This window comes from Artemia franciscana, chromosome 13 (assembly GCF_032884065.1).
Source record: "Artemia franciscana chromosome 13, ASM3288406v1, whole genome shotgun sequence".
NCBI classification, from domain to species: Eukaryota; Metazoa; Arthropoda; class Branchiopoda; order Anostraca; family Artemiidae; genus Artemia; species Artemia franciscana.
The window spans coordinates 21,402,640-21,415,193 of NC_088875.1; the positions used below are offsets into that span (position 1 = coordinate 21,402,640).

At 35.2% G+C, this 12,554-nt stretch overlaps 1 protein-coding gene and 1 long non-coding RNA gene across 3 annotated transcripts in view; one reads left to right on the forward strand and one right to left on the reverse strand.

Moving 5' to 3' along the window:
• The window catches only part of LOC136034647 (cartilage oligomeric matrix protein-like), a 208,356-nt gene that overhangs the window by 176,177 nt on the left and 19,625 nt on the right, over positions 1–12,554 (reverse strand). The window lies entirely within an intron of this gene.
• Positions 1–12,554, forward strand: part of LOC136034650 (uncharacterized) — a 70,576-nt gene that overhangs the window by 33,101 nt on the left and 24,921 nt on the right. The gene's annotated exons all lie outside the window — the stretch shown is intronic.

Genomic DNA, 12,554 nt, shown 5'->3' on the forward strand with positions numbered 1-12,554 from the left:
ACGGTGGCTCCGTGCAAGGGTTCCAGATACCAGTCCGAAAATGACCTTATGCTGATATTATAAGATATTCCAAAAAAATATTTGAGGATCTTTCAAAATACTTATTTATTTTAATTTTCCAAGCATTTCTTCTTGCTTATTAAATTTGAGCCAAAAAGAAAACTGAGAACAAAAGAAAAAAAAAGCAAAGAAAGGCAAGTAGCCTATGTGTTTTTCAGACATCATACTTTACACGGTAAAAAGTAAATAAAAGTACGATATATACGAACTTTTTTGTTCAGATAAACTGACAGATGGTTGCATATGAATTCATTTCAAAAAGAGCAAATCAAACAGTTCGTGGAGTGACTCGCCTCCATAGTAACCGAAACTCCAAAAAAATAAATTTGATACTAATAGTCACGTCACAATAACTGCATTTTAATTCTGATTTTAAATATATAAGTTTCATCAAGTTTAGTCTTACCCATCAAAAGTTACGAGCCTGAGAAAAGTTGTCTTATTTTAGAAAATAGGGAGAAACACCCCCTAAAATCATAGAATTTTTGACAGAAATTACACCATCAGATTCAGCGTATCAGATAACCCTACTATAGAAGTTTCAAGCTCCTATCTACAAAAATGTGTAATTTTGTGCTTTTTGTCAGGAGACAGATCACGGATGCGTGTTTATTTGTTTGTTTGTGTGTTGTTGGTTTTTTTTTGTTGGTAAATAATATTTGTAAAAAAAATATTTGCACAAAAAATAATCTGTACGTAGTTTTTACTAATAATTTTAAAATCATCAATTTCGTAAATTCGGGTAAAGATAAGACCCCAGTTACTCGCCAAAGAGGGGTCTATCAAATACCCTGTGATTGCGGAAAATACTATGTCGGCAGGACCCATCAGAATCTAGACAAAAGGTTACAACAGCATAAAAATGACATGGACAAGGCCTTAATTTCAAATGGTTCCAACAACTCCTTTGATTCTGCTCTAGGTTGGCATATATTTAATAATCCGTCCCACATGATACTTTTTGAAAACTCTTCACTCATTAGTAATGATTTGGGAATAAAACAGGTGGTTCGAGAATCAATTGAAATTAATCTCAAAATAAATAAAAATATTTCTTTGAACAGGGACTTGGGGGAATACTCACTAAATTCTTTATGCTCAAATTTAAAAATGATCTAACAAAATATTTTACTAAACCAATTTATAATAGTACTGAACCAACTACGAAAAGGCCTTTGAGACAGGCTGCTAAACAAGCAAGATTAGCTTTAAGAAATTGCATCTAATCATTTTATTCTCTTTAGTTTGAATGAGTTTATATTTCTTCATTTCATTCTTTTCGCCAGTCCTGGTTGAACTTCGCTGGAGTAAGGATGCTAGGGCTATATTTAAAAAAAAAAATGTTTTAATAAGTGTTTTTATATTCAGTTTTAATTCTCACAATTTGATGTAAGTTCTTTTATATATATATATAGTATTGTATTGTGCTGAAGACGGCCCTTGGACATAGGGCCGAAATATCTACATAAATAATTTCCATTGTCTTGAAAAAACTTTCCCTATTGTTTCTACGTTGTATTTGTTTGTTATGGAAAGGCAGTGTGGTCTTCGTCGCTATTTTTCAAGGTCAATCATTAGAAAAATGTGGTATAGATCTTAATACTGATTGTTTTTTCCATGGACAATTGTACGTTGCATGTTTGAGGGTCGGTAAACCTGACAATCTATTTATATGCAGCGACAATTGGACAGCGAAGAATGTTGTATATTCGCAAGTTTTACGCAGTTAATTTGTATTGCATCTATCTATCTATATATATATATATATACTAGCTGTTGGGGTGGCGCTTCGCGCCACCCCAACACCTAGTTGGTGGGGGCGCTTCGCGCCCCCCCCAAGCCCCCCCGCGCGCGTAAGTCGTTACGCGCCATAATAGTTACGCGCCATTGTAGTTGTGTCCCTATGTCCCACCTGTGAATATAGATAGATATATATATATATGGTTTTAACTACGTAAAACTTGCGAATATACAACATTCTTTGCTGTCCCATTGTCTTTGCATATAAATAGATTGTCAGGTTTACCGACTCTTGAACATGCAACATATAATGGTCCATGGGAAAACAATCTGTATTCAGATCTATACCTCATGATTCTAATGATTGCCCTTGAGCTTTGTTGATGGTGATTGCTAATCGACCATTCCCTGTCCCGGTGTCCCGGTCGTCATTTACATCCCCCTGTTTCCTCCGGTGAACCCGTTGTAGTTGTGTCCCTGTGTCCCGGTCGTCATTTATATTCCCTGTGTCCCGGTCGTCATTTGTATCCCGGTGTCCCGGTCTGTATATACATTCGTTTTTTAGTTTTGTTTTTCTCCTTTATTTTTTTCCTTTTTTTTTCTTTTTTAGCTTATTTAGATTTTTAGATTTTTTAGTTTTTTTATTAGTTTTTAGTTTTTTTTTCTTTTTAGTTTTTTTGTCCCGGTCGTCATTTATATCCCCCTGTTTCCCCCGGTGTCCCCGTTGTAGTTGTGTCCCTGTGTCCCGGTCGTCATTTATATTCCCTGTGTCCCGGTCGTCATTTGTATCCCGGTGTACCGGTCTGTATATACATTCGTTTTTTAGTTTTGTTTTTCTCCTTTATTTTTTTCCTTTTTTTTTCTTTTTTAGTTTATTTAGATTTTTAGATTTTTTAGTTTTTTTATTAGTTTTTAGTTTTTTTTTCTTTTTAGTTTTTTTTGTAGTTTTTACCTTCTTTTTAGTTTTGTTAATTTTTTTTTTACTTATGTCCTGGTCGTCATTTATGCTCCCTATGTCCCGGTGCTTTGTTGATTGCTAATCGAACATTCCTTTTGTCCTGGTCGCTTTCTCTTTGAGTGTCGTCATTTATTTTTTTCTTTTTTAGTTCTTTTAGTTTTTACCTTTTTTAGTTTTTTTTTAGTTTTTTAGATGAAAATTTTTTTTAGTTTTTTCCTTTTTTTCTTTTTAGTTTTTATTGGTTTTTACCTTTATGTTAGCTTATTTTTCAGTTTTTTCCTTTTTTTTTAGTTTTTTTTTATTTTTTATTTTTTTTAGTTTTTTACCTTTTTTTAGTTTTTTTTAGTTTTTTTAGTTTTTTTAGTTTTTTAGCTTTTTTACTTTTTTTATTAGTTTTTAGTTTTTTTGTAGTTTTTGCCTTTTTTTAGTTTTTTCAGTTTTTTTTTTAGTTTTTTATTGGTTTTTACCTTTATTTTAGCTTATTTTTCAGTTTTTTCCTTTTTTTTAGTTTTTTTTAGTTTTTAGTTTTTTTAGTTTTTTACCTTTTTTTAGTTTTTTTAGTTTTTTTAGTTTTTTAGCTTTTTTATTTTTTTTATTAGTTTTTAGTTTTTTTTGTAGTTTTTGCCTTTTTTTTAGTTTTTTTAGTTTTTTAGCTTTTTTATTAGTTTTTAGTTTTTTTTGTAGTTTTTGCCTTTTTTTAGTTTGACAACTTATTTTTATATATATAGATAGTTTTTTTTTTACTTATGTCCTGGTCGTCATTTATACTCCCTGTGTCCCTGTGCTTTGTTGATTGCTAATCGAACATTCCTTTTGTCCTGGTCGCTTTCTCTTTGAGTGTCGTCATTTATTAGTTTTTTCCTTTTTTTTTTAGTTTTTTATTGGTTTTTACCTTTATTTTAGCTTATTTTTCAGTTTTTTCCTTTTTTTTAGTTTTTTTTTATTTTTTATTTTTTTTAGTTTTTTACCTTTTTTTAGTTTTTTTTTAGTTTTTTTAGTTTTTTAGCTTTTTTACTTTTTTTATTAGTTTTTAGTTTTTTTTGTAGTTTTTGCCTTTTTTTAGTTTTTTCAGTTTTTTTTTTAGTTTTTTATTGGTTTTTACCTTTATAGTTTTTTTAGTTTTTTAGCTTTTTTATTTTTTTTATTAGTTTTTAGTTTTTTTTGTAGTTTTTGCCTTTTTTTAGTTTTTTCAGTTTTGACGTCACCTGATCCAGTTTTTTCAGGTGACGTCACCTGACACATCCATCCATCCATCCACAGACAACTTATTTTTATATATATAGATATATATATATATAAATATATATATATATATATATATATATATATATATATATATATATATATATATATATATATATACTAGCTGTTGGGGTGGCGCTTCGCGCCACCCCAACACCTAGTTGGTGGGGCGCTTCGCGCCCCCCCAAGCCCCCCCGCGCGCGTAAGTCGTTACGCGCCATATTAGTTACGCGCCCTTGGAGACGGCCCTCCAAGGGCGCGACGGCCCTTGGACATAGGGCCGAAATATCTACATAAATAATTTCCATTGTCTTGAAAAAACGTTCATGTATCGGAAATGAAAGAATTCGCCAAACAGCTTCATTACTGCTTATGTATCTTCCAGCCTGATATTGTACGATTTCGTCGAAAACTTTGATTTCGGGCTGCAAGCCAAAAACTGCCATGTCACTGCCTTTGTTGACGTATTTGCATATGTATTTGATTGCCTTTACGGAGTTACAGTATTCAACGTTTATGTGTGCATTAAATGTTTTTGATAATAGTGGGGAATATGGAACAACCCACTGGTTATCTACTTCGATGGTGATACCGTTACGCTTCTTTATTATTGCTGTTTTACCGCCATCTTCAGTAGATCTTCTTCTATATTGTGGGTAACCATCATTGCCAGTAATTGTGTTTGATACTAAAAGTCGAGGATATTGCTTTGTGCACCTTCCTTTGGCCATGCATGGTGAATTTTCGTTCAGTGCACCGCAAGGTCCATGTATCATATTTTTTACAATAATATCATGTAACCCCTTATCGACATTTTTATCAGGTATTTCAGCGGAAATCACATCATCAATTTCGTTCGAAGTAATTTTTTTATGTAGCCAGATTAGTATATGTGCGTGTGGCAAACCTCGTTTTTGCCATTCCACTGAGTACATCCAGCATCGCACTGACCCAAACACTTCAAGTTTTACTATGTAGTTTATCAGTGATTTCAACTTTTGCCGGAAGACATGGGCCGTAATGTCATGCCTATGAACCGCCGATTGTCCTTGAAGTAAAAGCTGCAGTATCTCCTCCCAAGATTGATTACATGTAAATGTAATAAATAAATCTGGACGACCATAGAGACGAACATACGCAATAGCATCTTGAGCATATTCATGCATATGACGGGGACTGCCAGCATATGACGAAGGTAAAATTGTTAATCTTCCAACGTTTGTGGTATTACCGTCATTTATAACTGCATCTCGCAAATGAATGTATTGTTCAGAGCGGAGCTTGGTCTGATTCAGGCGGATATATAGCAAACGTTCTGATTCAATTTTAGCATACATATCAACGACAAATTGGTGAAACAATTCACGGCATTTTAAAATATAATTTTCTTCATCCTGCCGAATCATTCGTCTATAGGAATAATAATGCATTGCACTGCATTTCTTATTCATTTCTTTGTTAGTGGCTGGATTCATCAATTTAATATTAAAGTGATAGCCGTCGGCTCCATCCCAAAAAATGATAGGATATTGTAGGGCATCGTAGCATCGATGAGTTTCAGCAATTCTTAACAACTGAGCGTTTCGCTTATGAAGAATAATATCTCGAGGTAAAAACTGATCACCGACCATAACGATTGCCACTTCGTCGATAGTTGGAGCATTGTATCTACGCATATGTTGGCCAGGAGGCGTTTTGTCAGCGGAAATAACAATTTTATGCGTATCAGTAGGCATCAAATCGATGGCTGTTTTGAACAGACGCACTAAATTATTATTTTCGTGGAAAAGATGTTGCAATTGGGAAACGATTGTCCTTTCAACGTTGGGAGAAATTTCGCAACGTGCATTCAATTCAGAATTTCTATCACTGATGAAGTACAATTGTAAAAATTTATGATTCTCGCCTGAGAATGGTAGAAGGGACCCTGCTCTATGATAAATTTGCCCTTTTACTTTGAAAGTAGACATAAATTGATCTGGATTTTCGATTTGGGTTCCAAACGACGTCATTTGGAAACATGAGTTGTAGTTTCTGATTTGTGACAAAAAACGCTTAGATTCTGACGTAGTTCCAGTAAGGAAAGTCTTCAATGGCTCTGGTGGTGCAGCCAATAGAGGAAGTTTAACTTTTCCTGAGGCGCAACACATTCCCATTGTTTCACCATAGAATTTCAAGGCCTTGCAATAGGGACAAATTTTAGACATTGTCCCGATTTGAACACATCTACTCAAGCTATAATCATCGACTGGGTTGTACCTGAATGCCAGGCGATAACTTTCAGGTTGCTCTGATTCCTCGGCACGCTTTCTTTTCTTACTTTCTCTATCAGCAGCAAGCCTGATTTCTTGCTGTTCTTGTGATTCCTCGGCACGCTTTCTTTTCTTACTTTCTCTATCAGCAGCAAGCCTGATTTCTTGCTGTTCTTGTAATTCCTCGGCACGCCTTCTTTTTTCACTTTCTCTTTTAGCAGCAAGTCTGCTTCCGCGTTGCTCTGGTAGTTCCTCGGCACGCTTTCTGTTCTTTCTTTCTCTATCAGCCTCAAGCCTGTTTCCTTGCTGTTCTTTTGATTCCTCGGCACGCTTTCTGTTCTTTCTTTCTCTATCAGCCTCAAGCCTGTTTCCTTGCTGTTCTTTTGATTCCTCGGCACGCTTTCTGTTCTTTCTTTCTCTATCAGCCTCAAGCCTGTTTCCTTGCTGTTCTTTTGATTCCTCGGCACGCTTTCTTTTCTGACTTTCTCTATCAGCAGCAAGTTTTTTGGCATAGACTCTTTGAGCATCTTCATCGGCTTTTGCCATTGCAAGTTCATCAGTCATTTTAAACTTAAACATTAATAGATTTCTACGTGAACATATGTCTTAAATATCTTGAATGACGTCACCGTCGTAGCAAAAATGACGACAACTAACTTGATGACGTCAGTCAACACAGAAACATGACGTCACCTGACAGACAGACAGACACACAGACAGACAACTTATTTTTATATATATAGATATATATATATATATATATATATATAAATATATATATATATATATATATATATATATATATATATATATATATATATATACATATATATATATATATATATATATATATATATATATATATATATATATATATATATATATATATATATATATATATATATATATATATATATATATATCACAGGTGAGACACAGGGACACAACTACAATGGCGCGTAACTAATATGGCGCGTAACGACTTACGCGCGCGCGGGGGCTTGGGGGGGGCACGAAGCGCCCCCACCAACTAGATGTTGGGGTGGCGCGAAGCGCCACCCCAACAGTTAGTACGTCATAAAAATATACAATTATAGAAGTTCGTTACGTTAGTTTATTCGTAAGTTACGTATATTTATTACTAACAAAAACGTTCGTAAAAAAAGTACTAGTTGTATTTTTAAGTAACCAAAAGCTGGAGGACAACTAGGCCTCCTCCCCCACCCCTTTTTTCAAAATCGTCCGGTCAAAACTATGAGAAAGCCATTTAGCCAAAAAAAAATTAATACACAAATTTCGTTTTAGTTATTCATATGCGGTGAGCCAAAACCAAAACATGGATTAATTCAAAAACGTTCATAAATCAAATAAAATAACAAGTTTTTTCCACTGACAGTAAAGAGCGACATTCAAATTTAAAACGAACAGAAGTTATTCCGTAAGTGAAAGAGGCTGTCCCTTCCTCAACGTCCCGCTCTTTAAGCTAAAGTATGACTCTTTGTCACAGTTCTGCTTTTTAAAATAATAAAAAAGAGCTAAGAGCTCATATGAAACTTGTGACGAGGTCGGAAGAGACAATAGCCAAGAGCTCATATGGTATGAGCTCTAGCAGAATTCTAAGAATCAATAGGTTGTTTTAAAAGGAAAATCAGAGGCTTAATGCCGTTAGGGATTTAAAATAAGAGCTATGAGTCACGAGGTCCTTCTAAATATCACAATCCATTAAGATCCGATCACCAACTCGTAAGTTAAAAATACCTCAATAATTCGAATGTTTCCTCTCTCCCTTCAGCCCCCCCAGATGGTTGAATTGGGGAAAACGACTTTATCAAGTCAATTTGTGCAGCTCCTTCACATGCCTACCAATTTTCATCGTCCTAGCACGTCCAGAAGCAAAAAACTCGCCAAAGTACTGAACCCCACCCCCAAAGAGAGAGGATCTAATCCGATTACGTCAATCACGTATCTACAACATTTATAAGCGTTTTCCAACCTTTTAGGTTTCCCCTTCCAGCTCCCCCAATGTAAACAGATCTGGTCGGGATTTGAAATAATAGCTCTGAGACATGAGTTTCTTCTAAATATCAAATTTCATTTTTGAAGATCCGGTCGCCCGTTCTTAAGTTAAAAATACCCCAATTTTTCTAATTTGTCCAAATTAACAACCCCCAGCTCCCCCAAAAAGAACGGATCCTTTCAAATTATGTCAATCACGTATCTATAGCTTGTACTTATTCTTCCCATCAAGTTTCATCCTGATCTCTCCACTCTAAGTGTTTTCAAAGATTTCCAGTTTCGAAGATTTCCAGTTTCCTGCTCCAACTCCCCCCAGTGTCACCAGATCCGGTGGGATTTAAATGAGAGTTCTAAAGCGCAAGATCCTTCTAAATATCAAATTTCATATAGATCTGATCACCCGTTCGTAAGTTAAAAATACCTCATTTTCTCTAATTTTTCCGAATTATCCCCCCCAACTCCACCAAAGAGAGCGGATACGGTCCGATTATGTCAGTCACGTATCTTGGACTTTTGCTTATTCTTTCCACCAAGTTTCATCCTGATCTCTCTGCTTTAAGCGTTTTCCAAGGTTTCTGGCCCCCCCCAATGACACTACATCCGGTCGGGATTTAAAATAAGAGATCTGAGTTACGATGCCCTTCTAAATACGATATTTCATTCCGATCCGATCACTCCTTCGTAAGTTAAAAATACCTAATTTTTTCTAATTTCTTAGAATTAACACTTCCCCCAACTCCCCCAAAGAGAGCCGATCCGTTCCAGTTATGTTGTGTGAATCACGTATCTACGACTTTTGTTTATTTCTCCCACCAAGTTTCACCCCGATCCCTCCACTCTAAGCGTTTTCCAAGACTTTAGGTTCCCCCCAACTCTCCTTAATGTCATCAGATCCGGTCGGGATTTGAAATAAGAGGTCTGAGACACGATACCCTTTCAAATATCGAATTTCGTTAAGATCCGATCACTCCTTCGTAAGTTAAAAATACCTAATTCTTTCTAATTTTTCAGAATTAACACTCCCTCCCCAGCTCCCCCAAAGAGAGTGGATCCGTTCCGGTTATGTCAACCGCGTATCTAGGACTTGTGATTATTTTTCCCACCAAGTTTAATTTTTCCCACCACTCTAAGCGTTTTACAAGATTTTAGGTTCTCCCACAACTCCCCCCAATGTCACTGGATCTGGTCGGGGTTTAAAATAAAAGCTGGGAGACACAATATCCTTCCAAACATCAAATTTCATTAAGTTCCAATCACCCCTTCGTAAGTTAAAAATATCTCTGTTTTTCTAATTTTTCAGAACTACCCCCCCCCCCCCAACCCCCCAAAGAGAGCAGATCCGTTCCAATTATGTCAATCACTTATCTGGGACTTGTGATTATTTTCCCCATCAAGTTTCAACCCGATCCTTCTATTCTAAGCTTTTTCCAAGATTTTAGTTCCCCTAACTCCCCCCAATGTCACCAGATCCAGTTGGGATTTAAAATTAGAGCTCTGAGACACGGTTTTCTTCCAAACATCAAATTTTAATAAGATCCGATCACCTGTTCGTAAGTTAAAAATACCTCATTTTTTTCTAATTTTTCCGATTTAACCGTACCCCCACTCTCTCCCCCCCAGATGGTCGAATTGGGGAAACGACAATTTCTAATTTAATCTGGTCTTGTTCCTGATACGCCTGCCTAATTTCATCGTCCTAGCTTACCTGGAAGTACCTAAAGTAGCAAAACCGGGACAGACAGACAGACCGACAGAATTTTCGATCGCTATATGTCATTTGGTAGAGCAAAACAGCACGTGAAACATAAGAGTAAACGCACAAAAAATTTTGGGCTATTTCTGCCAAGTTTTATGGTACACGATTGGGGAAATAAGTGATTCACAGCGAGAGGGCTCTTTAGCAATTTAATAAAATGACTCTGGAGCCCTAATTTTACTCCGGATGAGCTCTCTCCGGATATTCAACGACCAATGGTTACAATCCCTAGAAAAGGAAAGAAGAAAAACAATAAACAAACACACATCCAATCTCGGTTCTAAAGGGTTTCGAACGTTTTTTTATGATTCAACTTTCAGAAGGATCACGCTACTTTTGAGGGTCTTTTCCAGCTTTTCCTAAAATGATCCAAAAAGTTAAAATCTAATAGTTTTTGGCTTGTGGAATTTGAAATTGGTGAATTCGTTATGTGGAGGGAAGTCCTTTTGATATACATATTGTTATCAAAGTTCATTTTATTCCTTTTAGTTTGGCTTTCTATTGACAAGAGGTCATTCACTGCCATGAACAGCTATGATTTTGAGTTGATTTTTCTAGATAAATGCTCGGTCGTTTAGACAAATCTTGTTCTTAGTGGATGACCCCCCCCCTCCGCATCTTTCCCTACTTTACAAATAAGTGTCTGAATAGTTTTTTTTTATGTGAAACTAAAATACTTTCATAATTACAAGGGAGGTATCATTCTGTGGCACCCATTCTGTAGACTCTTACCCAACATATTCTTTCAAATAAAGGGATATTGGGGATATATTAACCCCCCTCCCTTGTCACATTTATATTAGGGACCTCTCACTGAAAGACGGAAAACATGAACCAAAATCATAATTGAAGATTTCAAGCCGAGGCAAATTCACGGAAAGATCCACTGACCTACCCTAACAGTTACTACCCGACACTACCACACAATAATAAACTCTTAAAGCATTTAATGAATCACTTTCGTCAAAAAAAGCTGAAAATATTTATCCATAAGATAACATATATTCTCCCACCTCCACCAAAAAAAAGAAGAAGCAAAAGGCACAGATCCTCACAAAGGTTCCATGACCTGTAAAATTTCGATTAATTTTACAAGGACTAAAGTTATGTTTAGAGTGGATTACATCACCACGTGGCAAAACGATATATGATACTGGCAGGCTGTATAAATAGCTTTTCAATGATGATGCCTCGACTGAATACTGCAAAAATTTCATTCGATAGCGTTTGATGGCCCTTTTCATGGTTAGAGTGATAGCTACAAACAAGCAATTAGTAACCCACTGCCCTCAGTCACCAAATTTGTATACGCATATATCGTATATAATGTTTTTCCACGTTTTACCACGGCCCTCAGCCACCCTCTTGTATTTACTCCCCCTCCAAGCCACTTTAATAATTTCCATAAATCGCCTGCTGAATAACCGAAATAGCAGGCCAAATTCCAATCTCTTTATCCAGTCAACGCAATTTTTGTAGAATTGTATTTGAAAATAGCATAAAAATGACTCTCGAGTTTTGTCTTGTCATAAAATTTATGACAAATCTTGTTTTAGAAATACGTACTCACTTTCTAGCCCCTAACTGGTGATTTAATGGGGAATAAAAACAAGGAGAAGATGAAAAAGAAAGACACTTGAGTGCTCCTCTTCAATGAAAAGTGATTTTCCTTGTTATTCAAGGTGGGGGACTTTAATCATCCTGTTTAGGGTTTTCGATCATTGTGATTTCAATGTGGCAATTTTCATCTCTAATGATTAGCTCCCTATGATGTTAAAGGCCAAGAAGTAAAAATAGTGAAAGTAAGAGGTTATTTTCTTGTAACAGGTTCAAACTTTTTTTCTAGTATCACGGCAGAAAAATTATGATAACAATGACATAAATTTAAATTGAATTGTATTTATAGAAATTTTATACCTAAAATTTTATTGAGTACACATTTTAAATTCTTTTAATGTCCTTCAGGCTTTTATGTTTCACATAAGATGATATTTAATTAATAATTGCATTTTTCACCAACGTTTCTTCAAAGAGGCTAAGGGTAATATAGGCTACCCCATGGAATCTTCAAAAGACAAAATTGCAGACTTTTTAAACGAAAAGTTAAAGAGAGGTCTAAAGTAAAAGCTATATTTAATACCCTGTTTTAACAAAACCTTTAGCTGACTTCTATAGTTGCTTCGCCTAGGCTGGACAAAGATTTTTTTCCAAAGGTTTACTGTGTACATTTTTAAAACCTAAAAACAGCTAAAAAGTTATTTTTATAAACTAAGTTTTTCTGATGAAAGTATAGAGTGAAGTTGAAACTCAAAACGAACAAAATTTATTGATTCGCAGCCTATGCAATATGTTTTTGAAATACCTTTTCAAATAAACTGGCTCAAATTTCAATATTTTTGCAGAATTTTGAAAAAAGGTAGTGCTTTATTGAAAACTAAGCTTGTTTAAGTTTTTTAGAGAATTAAAATTGTACGGTAAAATTTGTTAAGTTCAATGTCGATAAAAGACTTTTGAGAGCTTTAAAAATAAG